This window comes from Amblyomma mixtum, chromosome 6 (assembly GCF_055824585.1).
Source record: "Amblyomma mixtum isolate Tamu chromosome 6, ASM5582458v1, whole genome shotgun sequence".
In the NCBI taxonomy this organism is placed as follows: domain Eukaryota; kingdom Metazoa; phylum Arthropoda; class Arachnida; order Ixodida; family Ixodidae; genus Amblyomma; species Amblyomma mixtum.
In genome coordinates, this window is record NC_143017.1 from 99357246 (window position 1) to 99374179 (window position 16934).

The window sequence follows — 16934 nt, forward strand, 5'->3', positions numbered from 1 at the left end:
GACCTCGTAGATGATGCGTTGGGGCAAAAAAATTGACCGGTTGTTTTGTAACCCCCTCTACGACTTAACGAAACGCACGTGACCCTAAATTGAATATTAAAATATTGGCCCAATTAATGAAGCTAATTAACTGATTAGGCGGAATTTAAGTCTCCGAGGAGAGCCACACGATGCGAAACAATATGTCGTTGGTTTCACACACATCTGGTGCGCCACTTTTTAAAAATATTTGGTTCAAGTTACGTGAAACTTCTTGTACAGAGAGCCGTTTTCAGCATTCATTACGTTCTGCAAAATACGAAGGACAAGAGAAGACTGCGTCAGTAGTTTTTTCACGGCCTAATTGTAGCTTCTAATTTTGTGTCCGAACTTCCAAAGGCGCCACGTAGAAAGACCTCCGGTTTATATTTGCAGCTGTCCAAGGACAGCTTTTTTATACAATCTCCCTATCTGTATTTGATGGCAAATAAAAGATTTCACCAAGCTAGCCAGTCGGTGTTTTTGCAGCAGCGCAAGAAGTGCAAATGGCTAACACTAGCATTTTAGCAATGCGTAACCTTAAAACGCGTGTTGTCTTGACTGTGAAGTAGAGATGCACTGCAATGGTGGTCAACCAAAGCAATTGTTCCTTTCGTTATGCGCCTTCCTAACTAAACTTGCGGATTCCCAACTGGGCGGAATCAATGCTGTTTGTGTCTGGACGTAGCGCGGCGTGTCCATGTTTGAAATTCAGCTCCGGCGCAATGTAACAGTGGTGGCCTTGAGCGACAGAAAGCAAGGAGGAAAGATTAGGCACTAAACTTGAGTTGTCTAATTTGATTGAGATCAGCTGAAATTGGGTGATGATAGATGGGCTTGAGGAAAATATGTTATGCGGAGGACAAATATAACATGCTCTCTTAGGGTGACGCAGATTATTTAAAGGGATGGAGAGCGTTATCGGAGGCGGTCGCAGGTGGGTTTCGACATCATAATTTTATGGCGAGGAGGGGATGATTTGAGGCGGATAGAGGTCATTGAGAAAGCCTTTCAGCTGCAGCCGATCTAATGCAGCTGATGCTACCTCACAAGTGGAGCGGGAGCTTGCACGGGTGAAAACTCTGATAGCTGTTAGGTGGAAACTTCTGGTGATGCCAATTGCTTATCTCCGGCTTTTGAGATCAGTGGCCGAAGAATTACCGCTTGTTACATGCACACTAAGAATACTGCAACCGTCACTGTAAGCGTCATGTGGGCGTCCACTTAGTAACACATGCTAAAACTTTGGGGGAACGCTAAGGACATGATGTACACACCACTTACACTTTAGTCACAGGGCGCATCAAAACTTGACAATCCACGGGGTCTGCTTGTTGTGAGACGTGTAGTGGGTGCAACCCCCAAACCACAGATTTCCTGCGAACTACATCGGAGAACTTTCGGAGGGCGCCACCAGCGCCACCGTGATCGGCTGTGCGCACACCGAGCTCCAGCAAAATCACGTCTACGTCCAGGTTCCTGACCTCGGATCGCCACCAACCGTTCTACAGGAGCGCTACTTCATCGCCTGTACGCCTGGTAACCAAAATTCCAAGCGTTCTGCGCCGTTTTTTGGCACATCAGCATCTGGCTGGCCGCCCACGCCGGGCGCGCTAAGCCAAGCCTACATCTGCACCGCCGGGGCAACGCCCCCCGCGCTCGCCAGCATGCTCGCAGCCGGAACGGCGGGGAGCTCGCCTAGCCAGTCAGCAGCCCAGGCGCTGAATCACAAGCACTGTGCTCCCGCGGCGCCCCGGCAAGCCACCGCAGCCACGATCGTCATGAAATTTGCGAACCACCTCAACCTCGGCAACACTTTATTCCCTGTGCTCTGTCGGTCCGTCATGGATTCCGCCCGCCTAACCAAGACTCAACGTGACAATACCTACATCAAACTCCGCACCTCGCAAAACATCCTGGCCATCGATACCCACCGCCCAGCCGCTGCGGACAAGCTGCTCCAACTCAAGCAAGTTTCACTGAACAACATACAGTACGAAGTCACCTCGTACGTAGCTAACGACCCCCTTAACGCCCGTGGTGTTATACACGGCATCACCATGGACTTTACCGAAGACGACTTTGCCGCTAACCTTCGTGTTGACGGCACCCGACTCCTAAGCGCCCGCCGTCTCGGACGTACCAACACACTTCTGCTCACCGTCGAAGGGCCCCGTCTACCACGCTATGCCGTCTTCTACAGCGGAGTGTACCGCGTCTACCCGCAAAAGCCGCACAGCAAACAATGCACGCATTGTCACGCCATAGGACACCGTGCCGACGTCTGTCCTAACAAGCCTAGCCTTGTTCGGTGCTCGATTTGCAGCCAACCGTTTCCTCCTGACCAAGACCCAACGACTATCCCACACGAATGTGAACCACACTGCTGGAACTGCAAGGGCGACCACACACCGTCTCATCCTGAATGCCCCGCAAGGAAAGACGCCGACGCTGCAGTCCTAAAGTGGCACCGCGCCCAACGACGCCATCGCGCCCGCGCCGCCCCTCCACCCCCTAAAGCCGACGCGACCATCTGGCCGCCCCTGCCTACCTCGAACCGCTACGAGGCCCTTCAGCTCTCCTGCAGCAGCAGCAGCAGCAACAGCCCGGGGCACGAGACCGCGCAAAGAAGTCAATCTCGAACCAAGCCCTCTACCAAGCGGCCACCGTCCACCACTTCTGGTGCGGCAACCAGCACCTCCACCTCCTCTACTAAACCGCAAGCTTCCGTGATGCAGTCACAGACTCCACCAAGTCACCAGGTGAGCGGTCCATCTCCCACATCCATCGCACCCCCTCCCCCGTCCTTCCAAAACCGGTTTTACTCACGCCCCTCCACACCTACTCCACTTTCACCCCTCCCTACCGACAACGCTATTGCTCTCATACAGCAATCCCTTGCTCCCGTCCTATTGGCCTTACAACAACTGACGGCTCGCGTCGAGCAACTAGAGCACCATCTCCTCTCCCTCGCGTCCTCTGCCCCACCCTCTCCCGACGCAGACTCCAATGCTCCCCCTCGAAAGCGCGCAAGCGCCCCTCTAGTGTCTAACCTCGACACAATGGAGGAAGACCGGCATGATGAGTGATATCATGCGACACACATCCCCACCCCAAAACCCTCTAATTATTTGGCAGTGGAACTGCCGCGGTTTTCGTCGCAAGAAAAATGCCCTCTTGCAACACATGCAGATTACTGGCGTTAACCCAGACGTCATCGCACTGCAGGAAACGCACGGTGCCTTTTCTCTGCCAGGTTACGACCATTTTACTCAGCCAAGTATAGTCATGAAGAGAAAAGGACATCAAACGCCCCCTCCTCCGCCGACTTTGACGGTTACATACATACGGCGCACGATACCCACCATTCAGGAAGATACATCCCACCTCAACTCCGGGACGAAAGAGCATGTCCTGACACACTCCACCTATCAGGGTCACCGTATCACGATTTTAAACTGCTACTGGACTCCCTCCGACTCCAAAACCAGCATCCCACCTTTGCATACGGCCCTTCCTGCCTCTAATGTCCCTACTACTTTCGTCCTTCTTGGTGACTTCAACTGCCCACACCCTGCATAGGGATACGACCGTACTTCAGCCTCCGGACGAAAACTCGACCGCTTCGCCAGTATTCATCACCTCACCCTCCTGAATGACACGTTCATGCCTACACGTCTAGGATGTGGAGCACAATCCGACACAAACCCCGACCTCGCATGGATTCGCAGCGATCTCCGCGCTTCTTGGAGTAATACGGGTGACACGATGGGGAGTGATCACTGTATTCTTCAGATAACGCTCACGTCCCAGCGACCCTCCAGACCACCCGGAACACATCTACCTCCCACTATGCTCGTAGACTGGCCAAAGGCTCGGCCGGCCCTCGACTCTTTATCAGTCTCACTCGAGGACCCCGAAAAATGGTGTAGCGCCATTATGGAGACCGTCTCCCAACACACCAAACATATCCACCGATCTCCCGACTATCCATACATTGACACACACCTACTTGGGCTATGGAAACAACGTCGCCGGGCCATAAAAGCTTGGCGCAACTGTAGATCTAGCCACGCATTGAAAAGAAAAGTTGCTGAACTAACGCAAGCAGCCCAAGAATACGCTGACCAACTAGCCACGAACAACTGGCTTCAGCTCTGTGATGACATGGTCGAGAGACTCCACACTCCAAAAGTCTGGCACATTATGCGCACCCTACTTGGACAGGGTAAACCTCGTAACACACTTCAAAAGCTACAGTTGGCCCTCTCCGTCTCACAAGAAGAGCTGGTTGAGCAAATCCGAAATCAATTTTACCCATCCTCTACTTCTCCTGCCAGCTCCCCGTCATACCCTTACACCGAAGAAGAAGCAGACGAACAAGGAATGAATTCCGACTTTACATTCGCCGAACTTCAGGCTGCTCTACGCTCCCTTAAGCGAAACACAGCACCCGGCCCAGATAAAGTTACCTATGGTATACTCCGTAATCTCCCCGATTCAAAACTAGACGAACTTATTCAGATTATTAATACTGTTTGGCGCTCCGGGAAAATTCCCGCTGCATGGAAAGAGGCACACGTAATTATGATTCCGAAACCAGGAAAATCCTCTGCGCTCATCACTAACCTCCGACCTATATCCATGACTTCTTGCCTAGGGAAGCTGATGGAGAAGATGGCCCTTACCCGCCTCGAATGGCACCTGCATACCAATCGCTGTCTTGCTCCCACTATGGTCGGATTCCGCGCCCACGTATGCACACAAGACATTGGACGGCAAATCTATGAGGATTTGTACGCCTTCCCAAGCAGCGCACAGCTTCGAGTTTTGACCGGCGTGGATATCAAAAAGGCTTTTGATAATGTCGCCCACTCCGCAATTCTCACCAACCTGGCAGACACTCGCCCTGGGGTCCGCATGTTCAACTACATCAAAGACTTTCTTACAGACAGGACCCTCCGAATCATTGGCCCCGACGGCACACCTTCCGCCCCCTTTCCCCTCACCGCAGGTACACCACAGGGATCCATTCTTTCACCTATGCTTTTCAACTTGGCAATGAAAGAACTGCCCCGAAAACTCGCTGAAATTCCTGGCCTACGCCACGCTATATATGCGGATGATATCTCTCTCTGGTCTACCACAGGAAACGCCGGGGAACTAGAATCCACTTTGCAGCAAGGCCTCGACGTCGTTCAGGAGCATGCACGCCGCATAGGTATGAGTTGTTCCGCCGAAAAGTCGGAATACATCGTGGTTTCTAACGCTCCTCAAAAAACCGCTTCTTCCTACCGCGAACTCATTCAACTCTCTCTCGCGCAAACCCCTATTCCCCGACGGAGCCACATCAAGATCCTTGGCTTCACTTTTCAACAAGATGGCAAGTGCAACGTGTGGCTTAGCCAACTCCTGCAACAACTGAACCAAATTCGCCACATGCTGTCCCGCATATCTCGTCAAAAGCATGGACTCAGAGAACACGAACTCCGTCGAGTTATAGAAGCACTCGTTTATTCGAGGGTCATGTACGCCTACCCCTATCAACGCCTCACATCCTCTCAAGTAAGCAAACTGGAAGCCTCTCTGCGTCGCTTCACTCGATTAGCCATGGGAGTTCCCATCTACGCCGCAAATGCTCTAATCGAGACGCCGCCATTTTCAACTCCCTCGAAGAACGCGCAGCAGCACACCACCGAGCCCAGATACACCGTCTCTCTACCTCCGAGCAAGGCAGAGACCTCCTCAGCCTTTTCGGACACACCATTTCCCAACTACCCCCGCTTCAACCATCTGCTCCCCCGTGGAAAAGCCTCCCGCGTCTTACTGTAAAACCCATTCCACGCCACATGTCTCCAACGATAAATCCCGGGCGGCGTGAAGCACTGGCGAACCATTTACCCGTACTGGGCCACGACACTTACTATACCGATGCCCATATCCTCGAGCACCAAGTAGTTACTGCAGTAGTCGGCCCTCGAAGCACCTCCACACATCTCCACACAGGAGTGCCCTCCTCAACCGACGCAGAAACTCTGGCCATAGCAGAGGCGATTACGCTTCAAGACCACCTGTCCTCCACCATCACCATACGTGCAGACTCTCAGGCTGCCATACGCTCATTCGAATCTCAAAAACTCCCTCCCCATATCCTAGACACTTTGCTGCAATACCTAACAGCCCACCCTACGCTCCATGTCCGCCTTGAATGGATTCCTGGTCATCAAGGTATACCGGAGAATGAGCTTGCTCATGCTCTGGCCCGTGAAAAAATACCACCGGGCCCTCCGACTGCCTGGCCAGCCCATTATAATCCCAAGGCAGACCGCGCTACACACCGACAGGACCGCCGCGAACACCTTCGCAATTTGCGGCACATGCGACGAACCCTTCCGTCACCCTCCCATTTCCTTTGCCGTGCTGACGCCTCTCTAATTCGACAGGCACAGACTAACTCCCTTCCCTGCGAACTGTATTCCCACTATATCCTTCATAAACCTGGCAAACCCGCCTGTCTCGTGTGCGGAGAGCATCCCTCCAACATTCATACATATTGGTTATGCCCCCGCGCAACTAACTCTCCCACCATACCTTCCTCGCATACCTTGCCTCCCCCCTTTCACCTCACGTGGGCCCGATGGACCGCTCCACCAACCTCTCTGCAGCCCACCCCCTGGCCGCTCCTCGCCGCCCACATCCGACGCATCCAAGGGACACGTGGCCCTACTCTGCCACCGCCGATAAATAGCGCCCACCAAACGGGCAACTAAGAAGGCTCGGACTTGAGCTGAAAAATAAAAGTTATCTCTCTCTCTCTCTCGGAGAACTTTCAATGGTGCCTTGAGTACCAGAATATGCGGCCTGGGAACACCTGCCTGTATATGCTTGGCTTCTTAGCGCGATAAAAAAACATTCAGTCGATTTCCGCGCATTCGCCATCTGGGAAAGCGCACTGTTTCCGTGCGCCCACTCATGCTGGTTAATACATTAGTGCACAGAGTCAAAATTGGTGCTGGGAAGCAGCCGCCAACGTGCAAAGCGCGGTAATGCGAACGTCTAATCGCCAAGTGCCTATATGCTTGGTCATCAAAAGCACGCAATAAGCATAAGCACATTCGCACCTTTGCGCATTTGCACACTTGCTTTACAGGCCTACTACATGAAGATTTATGTTGCACCATGCTGGATACCTCAGTACAGCATACTTCTGGAGGGCCTATTTTATATATCGCCGCCGCGGTGGCTCAGCGGTTATGGTGTTCGGCTGCTGACCCAGAAGACGCGGGTTCGATCCCGGCCACGGCGGCTAGATTTTCTTTGGAGGAGAAATTCTAGAGGCCCGTGTACTGTGCGATGTCAGTGCACGTTAAAGAACCCCAGGTGGTCGAATATTCCGGAGCCCTCCACTACGGCGCCTCTCATAGCCTTAGTCGCTTTGGGACGTTAAACCCCATAAACCAAACCTATTTTATATATAACATGTACATAGGGCTTGATTTACTTATCACTGCTGCTATGCAGCGGCTCTGCCGCGAGCATAATAGAACACCGCTTGTATTATATCGTAATTTCTCATTCCTGCTGCTTTTGCTGTATTCCTTGCGTTGAAAAATGCAGGCTCATGTAACACCAGAGCTTAATTCCTTGCTTCCGTGGTTCCACAAGCATGAGTGCGTGCAAATTGACACGAAAAAAAAAAGTGTGCTGTAAACCTGTCTTTTTAAAACGGGATTTCGCCAATGAACACAGCGCAGCGTCTGCTTTGCGCAATTAGTGCCGAATCACCATAATTAATCTCATGTCCCCGACAGGCGATGCGCCTGTTCGGTCTTCTATCCAAATTTACGCTGCCGTGAGCCCAGCGAGCGATAATTATCCACCTGCTACTCTCTTTCTTTTTATTTTCTTTGGTTAAACGAGAGTTTTTTTTTCTCAGAACAGCTTTCTTCATTTTAACAGCTATCAGAGCAACAATTATTCATGTCTTCGCCAATTTTTTAGAGATAGATTATTTCATAGCCGGGAAGCGGTTAACATGTGCTTTCTGTGCATGCATGCGAGGCTGCACAATAGCACTGGGAATAATGCGGACAAATTCACTTGACTGGGACTATTTTTCTTTTAAATATGAATTCTGTCAGTTTCTGGCCGTTCTAATTATTCTCGTATCCACGTTCTAGAATTGAGATTTCGTTCAATTTACAGCAACCACGGCTTATTGAAAATGTTTCCCCTTCTGTTTCTACAAGACGCTGCACATTAATTCTTGCGTAATAGACATATCTCCACACGTGTGCTCAGAGCAGGAAGTGTTGCCGTCGAGAGAAATGGGATCGCTTCCTTTTTTAGTGCGAGTTCCAACCAAGAGTCTTGTGTGAGGCTTGACCTTGAAGGTGACATTGCTTAACACGGTTCCAACCAAGAATCTTGTGTGAGGCTTGACCTTGAAGGTGACATTGCTTAACACGGTTCCAACCAAGAGTCTTGTGTGAGGCTTGACCTTGAAGGTGACATTGCTTAACACGGTTCCAACCAAGAATCTTGTGTGAGGCTTGACCTTGAAGGTGACATTGCTTAACACGGTTCCAACCAAGAGTCTTGTGTGAGGCTTGACCTTGAAGGTGACATTGCTTAACACGGTTCCAACCAAGAGTCTTGTGTGAGGCTTGACCTTGAAGGTGACATTGCTTAACACGGTTCCAACCAAGAATCTTGTGTGAGGCTTGACCTTGAAGGTGACATTGCTTAACACGGTTCCAACCAAGAGTCTTGTGTGAGGCTTGACCTTGAAGGTGACATTGCTTAACACGGTTCCAACCAAGACTCTTGTGTGAAGCTTGACCTTGAGGGCGACCTTGGCTACCCTGGAGAAAATAAATAAATACTGCTGCATCTGGGCTTCGAACCCGCGGCGCCGGGGAACAGATCAGCTTCGCTGGTCACTGCACGAGAGCACTAAGCTACCGCGCTTGGTGTTAAAGTGGGACACTCTCTCCAGCTGTGCATTGCACGTCGTGGTGTGTATCAACTTACGTCTGTGCGCAAAGGCAGGAGAGAGCGGGAGAGAGTGTTGCACTTTAACACGAGGCGTAAATCAAAGGCGCACAGATGGAAGGAAACGAGAGAAAGTAAACGCACTTGCAATCGCGCTTTCGGGTACGGCGTGTTGGTGCCGACCTGCAATAAAATTGCTGGCTTCTGGGTGACCTTGGCCAAACCTAGCATTGCAATAGCGCACCACAGACAGACCATGCATAGCATAAGCAAGCAAGTACAGCATAGCATACCTCTGCTCATCCAGGGTCACCCTGGTGGACATGACCCCTGAGCTGGCCAGGCTAAACAAATTGCTTTCGGACATCTACTCGGTTTAACCCCGTTAGAATCCTACCACTTTTTTTTTTATCAAGCATGGAGGTACTGTGCGAGTGCGGACTGAAATCGGGAAATGTTGTAGGAAGTTTTGAGAACGCAGGGTACTTTTGCCTTTTTGTTATTCTGCATATATGAAATAATTGTCGTTTCCTTGCTCGAGTCTCAAGGACCCTCAAAAGCACAGGAAGACACGACGACAGTTTACAGTTTACTTCGCCTTGCTAGGCTCTGTCCTTCATAATGTTCAGAAAAAGTTCCAGGTAAACGAAGTACCCACTTGAGATGACTGTCGCCGTACTGACAACATGCGTACCGCCATAGGGTGGAATAATGGCATATTTGGTTGTGCCACTGAGTTTCAGCGGGCTTTAAGCGCTCTGTTTCATTGCCTGGACGACGATATGACCACTGTCAGCACTAGGTGGAACACGGACCATCCTGTGTTTTGCAAAAAGTGAGCATTTGCGTGAGCTGTCCAGATATCGTTAGACGAGGGCGGAAAATTACAAGACCGCCATCATCACCACATTGCACGTTCGAAAGATAATACCGCACAAGTTGCATCCACCCCCTTTTTTGTTTTTGTTTGGAGACCGACTTTCAGTTCCGCAGGCGGCGCATACAACTTCATTTGAGAAACACAATAGGCATATGCGGATTGGCACATTGGTATAAACAGCAAGATATCCTTTTTAATAGCCAAAAGGCGTTGCAGGACCTCTGGGGTGGCGACGACATTGAGTTTCTGTTTCTACAGACATGCTGTTCTACTCTGAGCACACTTGGAAGCCTGTTTGATCTTCATAATACAGCTGCGGGTGAAAAAAAGGAGCAGCGAAGGAAGCAACAAAAAGCACCTAAGGAGAGGAGCCACCTTTTTTCCCAGTCATCGGTTTCCAGGATGGCAAGTTTTAAATTGCTGGGGAGGGGGATCGATGCTCCCACGGCCGCAAGCTACCCACTCTCGTTGGTGCACGCGCCACTGCGCACACGGTTAGGAGAACGGGCGACCGGTGGTTAGGCCTAAGGCTTCCGGCACCGTCATCGAACGCATCCTTTCGGTCTAGAACTTCAGAAAACCTTCGAGGTGAGGAGGCGCTGCAAGAGACGCGCGCGGTGATGGTGGCTCTCCGTGCACAGTGTCCCTTGCCTCAGGGAGTCATCTGGCGATCTATATTGATCGATACAAATTGCCTGCAAATATTTTTGCGCCTTCTCTAAACCAAAGCAGTCGTGGCCTGTTTGGCCGAAAGCGACGGCTGTCAGTACTTATCGGTGGTGTGAGGCCTTCTCGACTCAACCTGTTGGCCGGAGTAGAAGGCGCCTTTTCTTGGAAGCTAGCTGTCGGCATGCAATTCAAGAAATGACGTTATTTACATGGACATTCCAGAGCATATGTTTATGAAAATATACACCAAGAGTTTTAATTGTATCGACAACTTCTATTGCTGTGCGACCAATAGATAAATTAATACTTTGTGTCAATTTAGAGCGTCTTGGGATGAAAATTACTACCTTTGTTTTTTGCCGTTTAGTTGCAATAAATTTTACGTGCTTCATAAATTTCAGTCGCTGAGAGTTGTGTTTATGTCACTTTCTGGGCAATTATAACTATGACTACGAAACAAAAAGGTGGTGTCATCAGTAAATATTATAAACTTTGCAACTGAGGTGATATCTGTGATATCGTTAATATAAAAATTAAATGGTAAAGGTCCTAGGATGTCTCCTTGAGGTACTCCTGTCGAAACTCTTTTATAGGTCGATAAATTTTTGCCTATTGCTACACATTGCTTTCGATTTTGCAAGTATGATGTCATTAATGCTAATGGAGTCCCCCGTATGCCATATAATTCTAATTCCTTTATTAGTGTTAGGTGATTGAGACTGTCGAATGCCTTAGAAAAATCAATGTACAGGCCCGCTGCAATTTTCCTATCTTCAAATGCTTTCAGGATTATTTCTTTCTGTGTTAAAGGTGCCAGTTCTGCAGATCTCCCTTTACGGAATGCAAACTGGGATGCACCGATAAGATCACATTTATTTGCAGATTTTGTTACGGTCGAAATTTCCGGAGCCCTCCACTACGGCGTCTCTCATAGCCTTAGTCGCTTTGGGACGTTAAACCCCATAAACCAAACCAAACCAAACCATTTCTAAGTCTTTTGAAAATACCGGCAAAATCGAAATGGGGCGGTAATTATGAAATGAACTTTTTTATCACCTGATTTAAATATTGCTATTACTTTGGACATTTGCATTCTCTCCGGTACGATACCTGTTGAGAGGGCGAGATTATAATTAGAGTAAGCTGCGGTAAAACTAAGTCAACAACATATTTGAGAAGAATTTTTTGAATATTGTCATTGTCAGTAACATGACTCTTTCTGAGCGATAAAAACACTGTGCCAAGTTCCCTCTCACTTGTTGGTTATAAGAAAAATGTGTTTGATTTTCTACTAACACCAGTTTGCGCTTCAGGATAATAAGAACTTCAAACTAAATTACAAAAAAGTTGTTAAATGTTTCGGCTAAATCCTTATAACGCAGTATTTCGTTGTTCACTGTTATCTCACTGAAGACTCTGTTGGCGGGAAAATGCATTTAATATTACATTTATTTTGTTCCACACAAGTTCAGGTTTCTTGCAGCTACCGCCTTCAAATACATTATATAATTACGCTTTTGATTTCTTAGTAAAGCATTTTTTCTGTTTCTATGTTTCTTAAACTTATTCCAGTCGTTTGGATCACGTGTGGTTAAGAACTGTTTAAATAGTTCGTCTTTCTTCTAATGCCATGATATGCCAAGAGGTATCAGTGCGCTACTAAAGTACTACCAGAATTTAAACACCCCCGTTAAACACCCACAAAGCCATAAAACAGACCATACTGTGAACGCCAGTAGTGTACATAAACGTGAATCTGCATTACGAAACACCATTTAGAAATATTTCTTCATATAGAAAACTGGTTACTCCGCAGATAAACTCAGGGATGCTTTTTTTCTTTTGTATCTCTCTGAACACCACTGCGATTGCTGCTGTAGTCCCTTCCTAAAGATGTTTTCCAAACAAACAAACAAAAAAGAGATGAAGAGTTCCTTGCAGTACTCTGTGGCTCCAAATTCCACACATCCACGCTGTCACGTCGTACTTTAAGCAAACTTTGCGGAACACTTAGACATTTTTTGAGGCTTTTTGAGATGCACTAACGCATCTATGAACTTTTATAGCACTGTAAGCATTATAAGCACTATAAGCGACAGCCCACGCAAGCACGAAATACACTCTTAATTGCTATCGAGTGATTCTGTAACTTTTAAAGATCCTCTTTTTCCTTCACAAATTGCCCACAGCAGTGAAACCTTTTTTTCTAGACAGGTAAATTCTGGGTAGCATCCGTATATGTAACGAAAGCTAGATATGACTATCCCATATAAAATTTCCACATAGAATGTTGTGAACGCCGTAGCAACTGTTTTTTTTTTCTGCAACTTCCTATACTAAGAGTTTCACAGCTTTCGAAGACCTGACAGCAGCATATTTACGGTATTTTGAAACAACAGTCGCAATTAAATGCTTAACTTTTGGAGAAAAAATTGCATAAGATGCATGCTCTCCTTAAGAAACTTGTGAAAGTCCCTTCATTGTGTCCTTCAAAGCGCAGGCTGCTATGTAGTCTAAGGACTGATTTATCTATTGCTCGCTGCATTCAGTGTGCAAGATTTCTTTTAACCTTCAGTCACGACGAAAAAGCGTAGGAATTGATTGGAGTCTTTTTTGAGGTGCTCGTGACAAGGAAAAAGTTATGTCAGCTCTTCGAGTTGTGCAGCTGCAGGAGACACGCCACCCATCTTTTTCTTGGCGCTCGAATGGTTTCAGAAACGTGTCATGGGCCAATTTTTATCCATTTGCTGATGTTTCATGGCGGCTAACTTGTTCTTTTTCTCGGTTATACTGGAAAAACGACAAGAAGAGGAAAACTTAGTAGAAGATTAGGCACTGCTTTATCCGCCACAGAATGCGGTCCCCTCAGGCAACTTCGAAAGCTACGTTAACCGCACTGTTTCCAGGAGCCGAAATCGCTCACTCGTGACGTTTTCTTACTTTTGGCGCAAACAACAGCGGCGTCGCAAGAAACGGAGCAGAACTCGACCCGGAGTTGTCCTCTTCGACTGAGCCAAGTTCTGTTCACCCTACTGGTAGTTGACGGAGCTTTTGACGGAGGACACCTTTTTTGCCGCAATTTTCTGAGTCTCTGTGTTTGACATTCTGTCCATTTATTTGTTTTTTATTCTTCACCACATGACTTTTCCCTTTTGTTCTTCCGCACTCTGGCGGGGACTGCAGGGCGCAGCGTCTTTTTGTCAGCTGCGCCGTAGCGTGCTCCAGAGGAGAACAGCTGGCTTATCCGTATCCGGCGACGCAGTTACGACTGCCTGGAGCAGTAGCACATGTCCCTGGAGGCGAGAGTTCACGTCCCGCTGCATAAAAAAGAAAGGCATAAAAAGGAAAGAGAGGAAAAACACGGATAAAAGGGTCACGGGGGAGTGTCCAACCCGAGGGGATTTGCACAAACACGGGCTTCCGATTCTGTCTATCCGAACGGGCAAAGAAGATCGTCTGGAGAGGGAACGGCGACGCTCGCTGCCCACCGGTATTTCCTCTTTCTCTGTGGCAAGAAGCGAGGCACGGCGAAGATAACGGGAGGCGGAAACGGACGCCGAGGCGATAGCAGTTGCCCTCCGAGCTGTGCCAGGTGCTTCCCATTCACGGGGCAGAAGGACGCGCGCGCTCTCTGTCCGAAGAGCGCCAATGTAAAAGAGGTGCTGGCTCAACTTCTTCACTGAGCAGTCGAACAAAAAATGGCTGTGGCTTAGCTTGGTTAAGCCCGGTAATTGCGAAAGCAATATCCGTAGCTACGCCATGGCTCAGCTGGTAGTGTAGCTGGTGGTGGTGCTTGTCGTTGGACTTGTGGTGATGCATCAGTTATACAATCCAATCCAATCCAATCCAACAATCCAATCCAATCCAATTCAATCCCATCTAATCCAATCCAATATGCTAATATGGTAGCTACCGGCCTCGCTACGCGACGTGCTGAAAGTGCAACTAGTATTGCTTTCGCAATAAAAGAGCCCGAAATGAGATGAGAATGTCTACGCCTCCGGCACGTCTTCTGGCCAAAGCCAAAACTGCCTATGTGCTCAGAGTTCGAACATGTCATGAAAACCCAAATGTTGAAAATAAAACCTGAGCCCTCTACTGCGCTGTTGATTGTAGCTCTCAGTGAGGCTTTGGCAAATGAATCTCAGTCAGGCGATCTGTGTGGGCTCAAGCAAACGTGAATAGCAGCAAAAATTGCTGGGAAGTTTTTTTATTACGGTGGTCCTTGTGCCATGTACGAAGAAAATCGCAGTTGGGAGACTACTTTTATTATGAGAACGCGCCGCTGTTCATGTCATCGTTTGCACCACGACATAGAAGATCAGCTTGTTTCATGGTTTGCCGGTCCTTGACAAAGGAAACGCCACACAAAAGGGACTTCAATCATAGCCTCAGTTGGAGTATAGCAAGGAATTCGGGAGCGACATTTGAAGGGCAATGGATTTAGGGGAGGAGGGAAGCGCAGAACGACGAAAAAAAAAGAATCAGGGAGCGCAAAAATAATGCACGAGGAGGAAAAGGACAATTGCTCACTGGAGCAAACTTTGGCACCGAGGACGCATTCAAGAAGAACGCCGATAGCAGAACAATTCAACTCGACAAAGTCAATGAACCGAAGAGACGTGCAGTGTAGACTTCATTTTATGCCGGTTTCCTTTCCGCGCATGCATTTGTGCACCACTGCAGTCAGCAGTACTTGTCTCCAGTTTCCTTTTTGCTGCTTTTTTATTCACAGGAAGTCCGCACAAAAGCGCACATTCCTGATATACGTAGTAATTTGTGTTGCCTGTTCTGTCCGGACCAGAATTACACTGGGAAGAAGAGAACCAAAAAGAACATCTACCGAAAGCGATAACCACAGCGTGCTTGGCAAAACTAGACCTATACACGAGTTCACAATGTAGACAAGCGCTTCATCGAGGAAGCGCTGATGCGGCTTCAACAAGCTTGCTATGTCATCTCATGATGCTCCCCCGTATACGGATTGATCCGTAGACAGCCTTGCCAACTGCGAGTGCTCAGACGAAGCGCTTCTTTGTTGATCTTTTAAAGAACTGAGAATTTCGCACAGGCGGTGCTGCGGGCGGTGCTGCGGGGCGCATCTGGAGAGGCATTACCACGCACTGACAAGAGTGACTACGAAGACTGGCTTTCTTTTGTCTTTCCTTCCGCATTCACGCTTTCTAGGCTTGGCCAAGCTAGCAAGACCGACAAGACCGACATTTAGAAGCATCGGGGGGAAGGGGGGGGGGGGGGGGGGGGCTACGCCGCCGCGTTTGTCTGTGCAGTGGCCGCAGCTTTTACCCTTACGGCCTTATTTATATGTTGAATGCCACTTATTGCACAAAGTAACAAAAGAGGCCAGTTGTTCATACATATTTCCGCAGAGCTTTGTAATGCTTATCTGTTCATGTTCAAAGCCCCAGCGAAGCCCCAGCAAAGTTCAAGCGTGTAATGCACACATTCATCTTCTCTTCGACTTTTGCCGATCATTTAAAAAGGCTTACGGGCTCAGCCTACAGCCAGAGAAGCGCCGTTTCGTTTATGAGCAGCTGCTGCTTCTAGGACACACCGTAAGCAATGATGGAAAACGACCAGTCCTGCAAAAAGCTGACCCACAAGATTTCGGCCAATACCTGGGTTTATGCGCGTATTACCGACGGTTTGTAAGGAACTTTTCGCGCATCGCCGGAACCTTGACGCAGCTAACAAGTCGGATGTGCCATTCAAATGGGAAACTCCGTAAGATAAGGCATTATAGGAATTTAAGCGTTGCTTACCGTCACCGCCGGCGCTTGGGCACTTCGATGAAAACGTCGAAACCGACATTCATACAGACTCAAGCAGCGCATGGCTAGGCACCGTTCTCGTCCAGAAGCAGTAAGGCCGCAAGGGAGTAATAGCGTACGCCAGCTGCTCTTTGCCCAAGGTAGAGGCCAACTATTCCACGACGGAGGAGTGCCTTTGGACAGCGTAGGACACGTCGAAATTCCGACCCTACTTATACGCAGGCCTTTCAATGTTCCAACTGACCATCACGCGCTCTGCTGGTTTGCCAACTAGAACGACCCGTCTAACCGCCTCGCTTGACGGAGCTTAAGACTTCTAAAGTTTAACGACACCGTGGTTTGCAGGTCCGGAAGCAAGCACTGTCACGCTGATTGCTTTTTACAAGGCGCTGGAGATGCGCATCCGAAGGACGACGACGACTTCCCAGGACCTATGAGCTCCAACACTTTCACACGGCAGCAACGTTTGGACCACGACCTCCAAGGCCTCATCGAGCACTTGGAAGGCAAGGGTTCATCACCTCCAGCCTCTATCAACTGTGGTGGTGGTGAAAACTTTATTTACAACTGGGGAGTTTGGGACA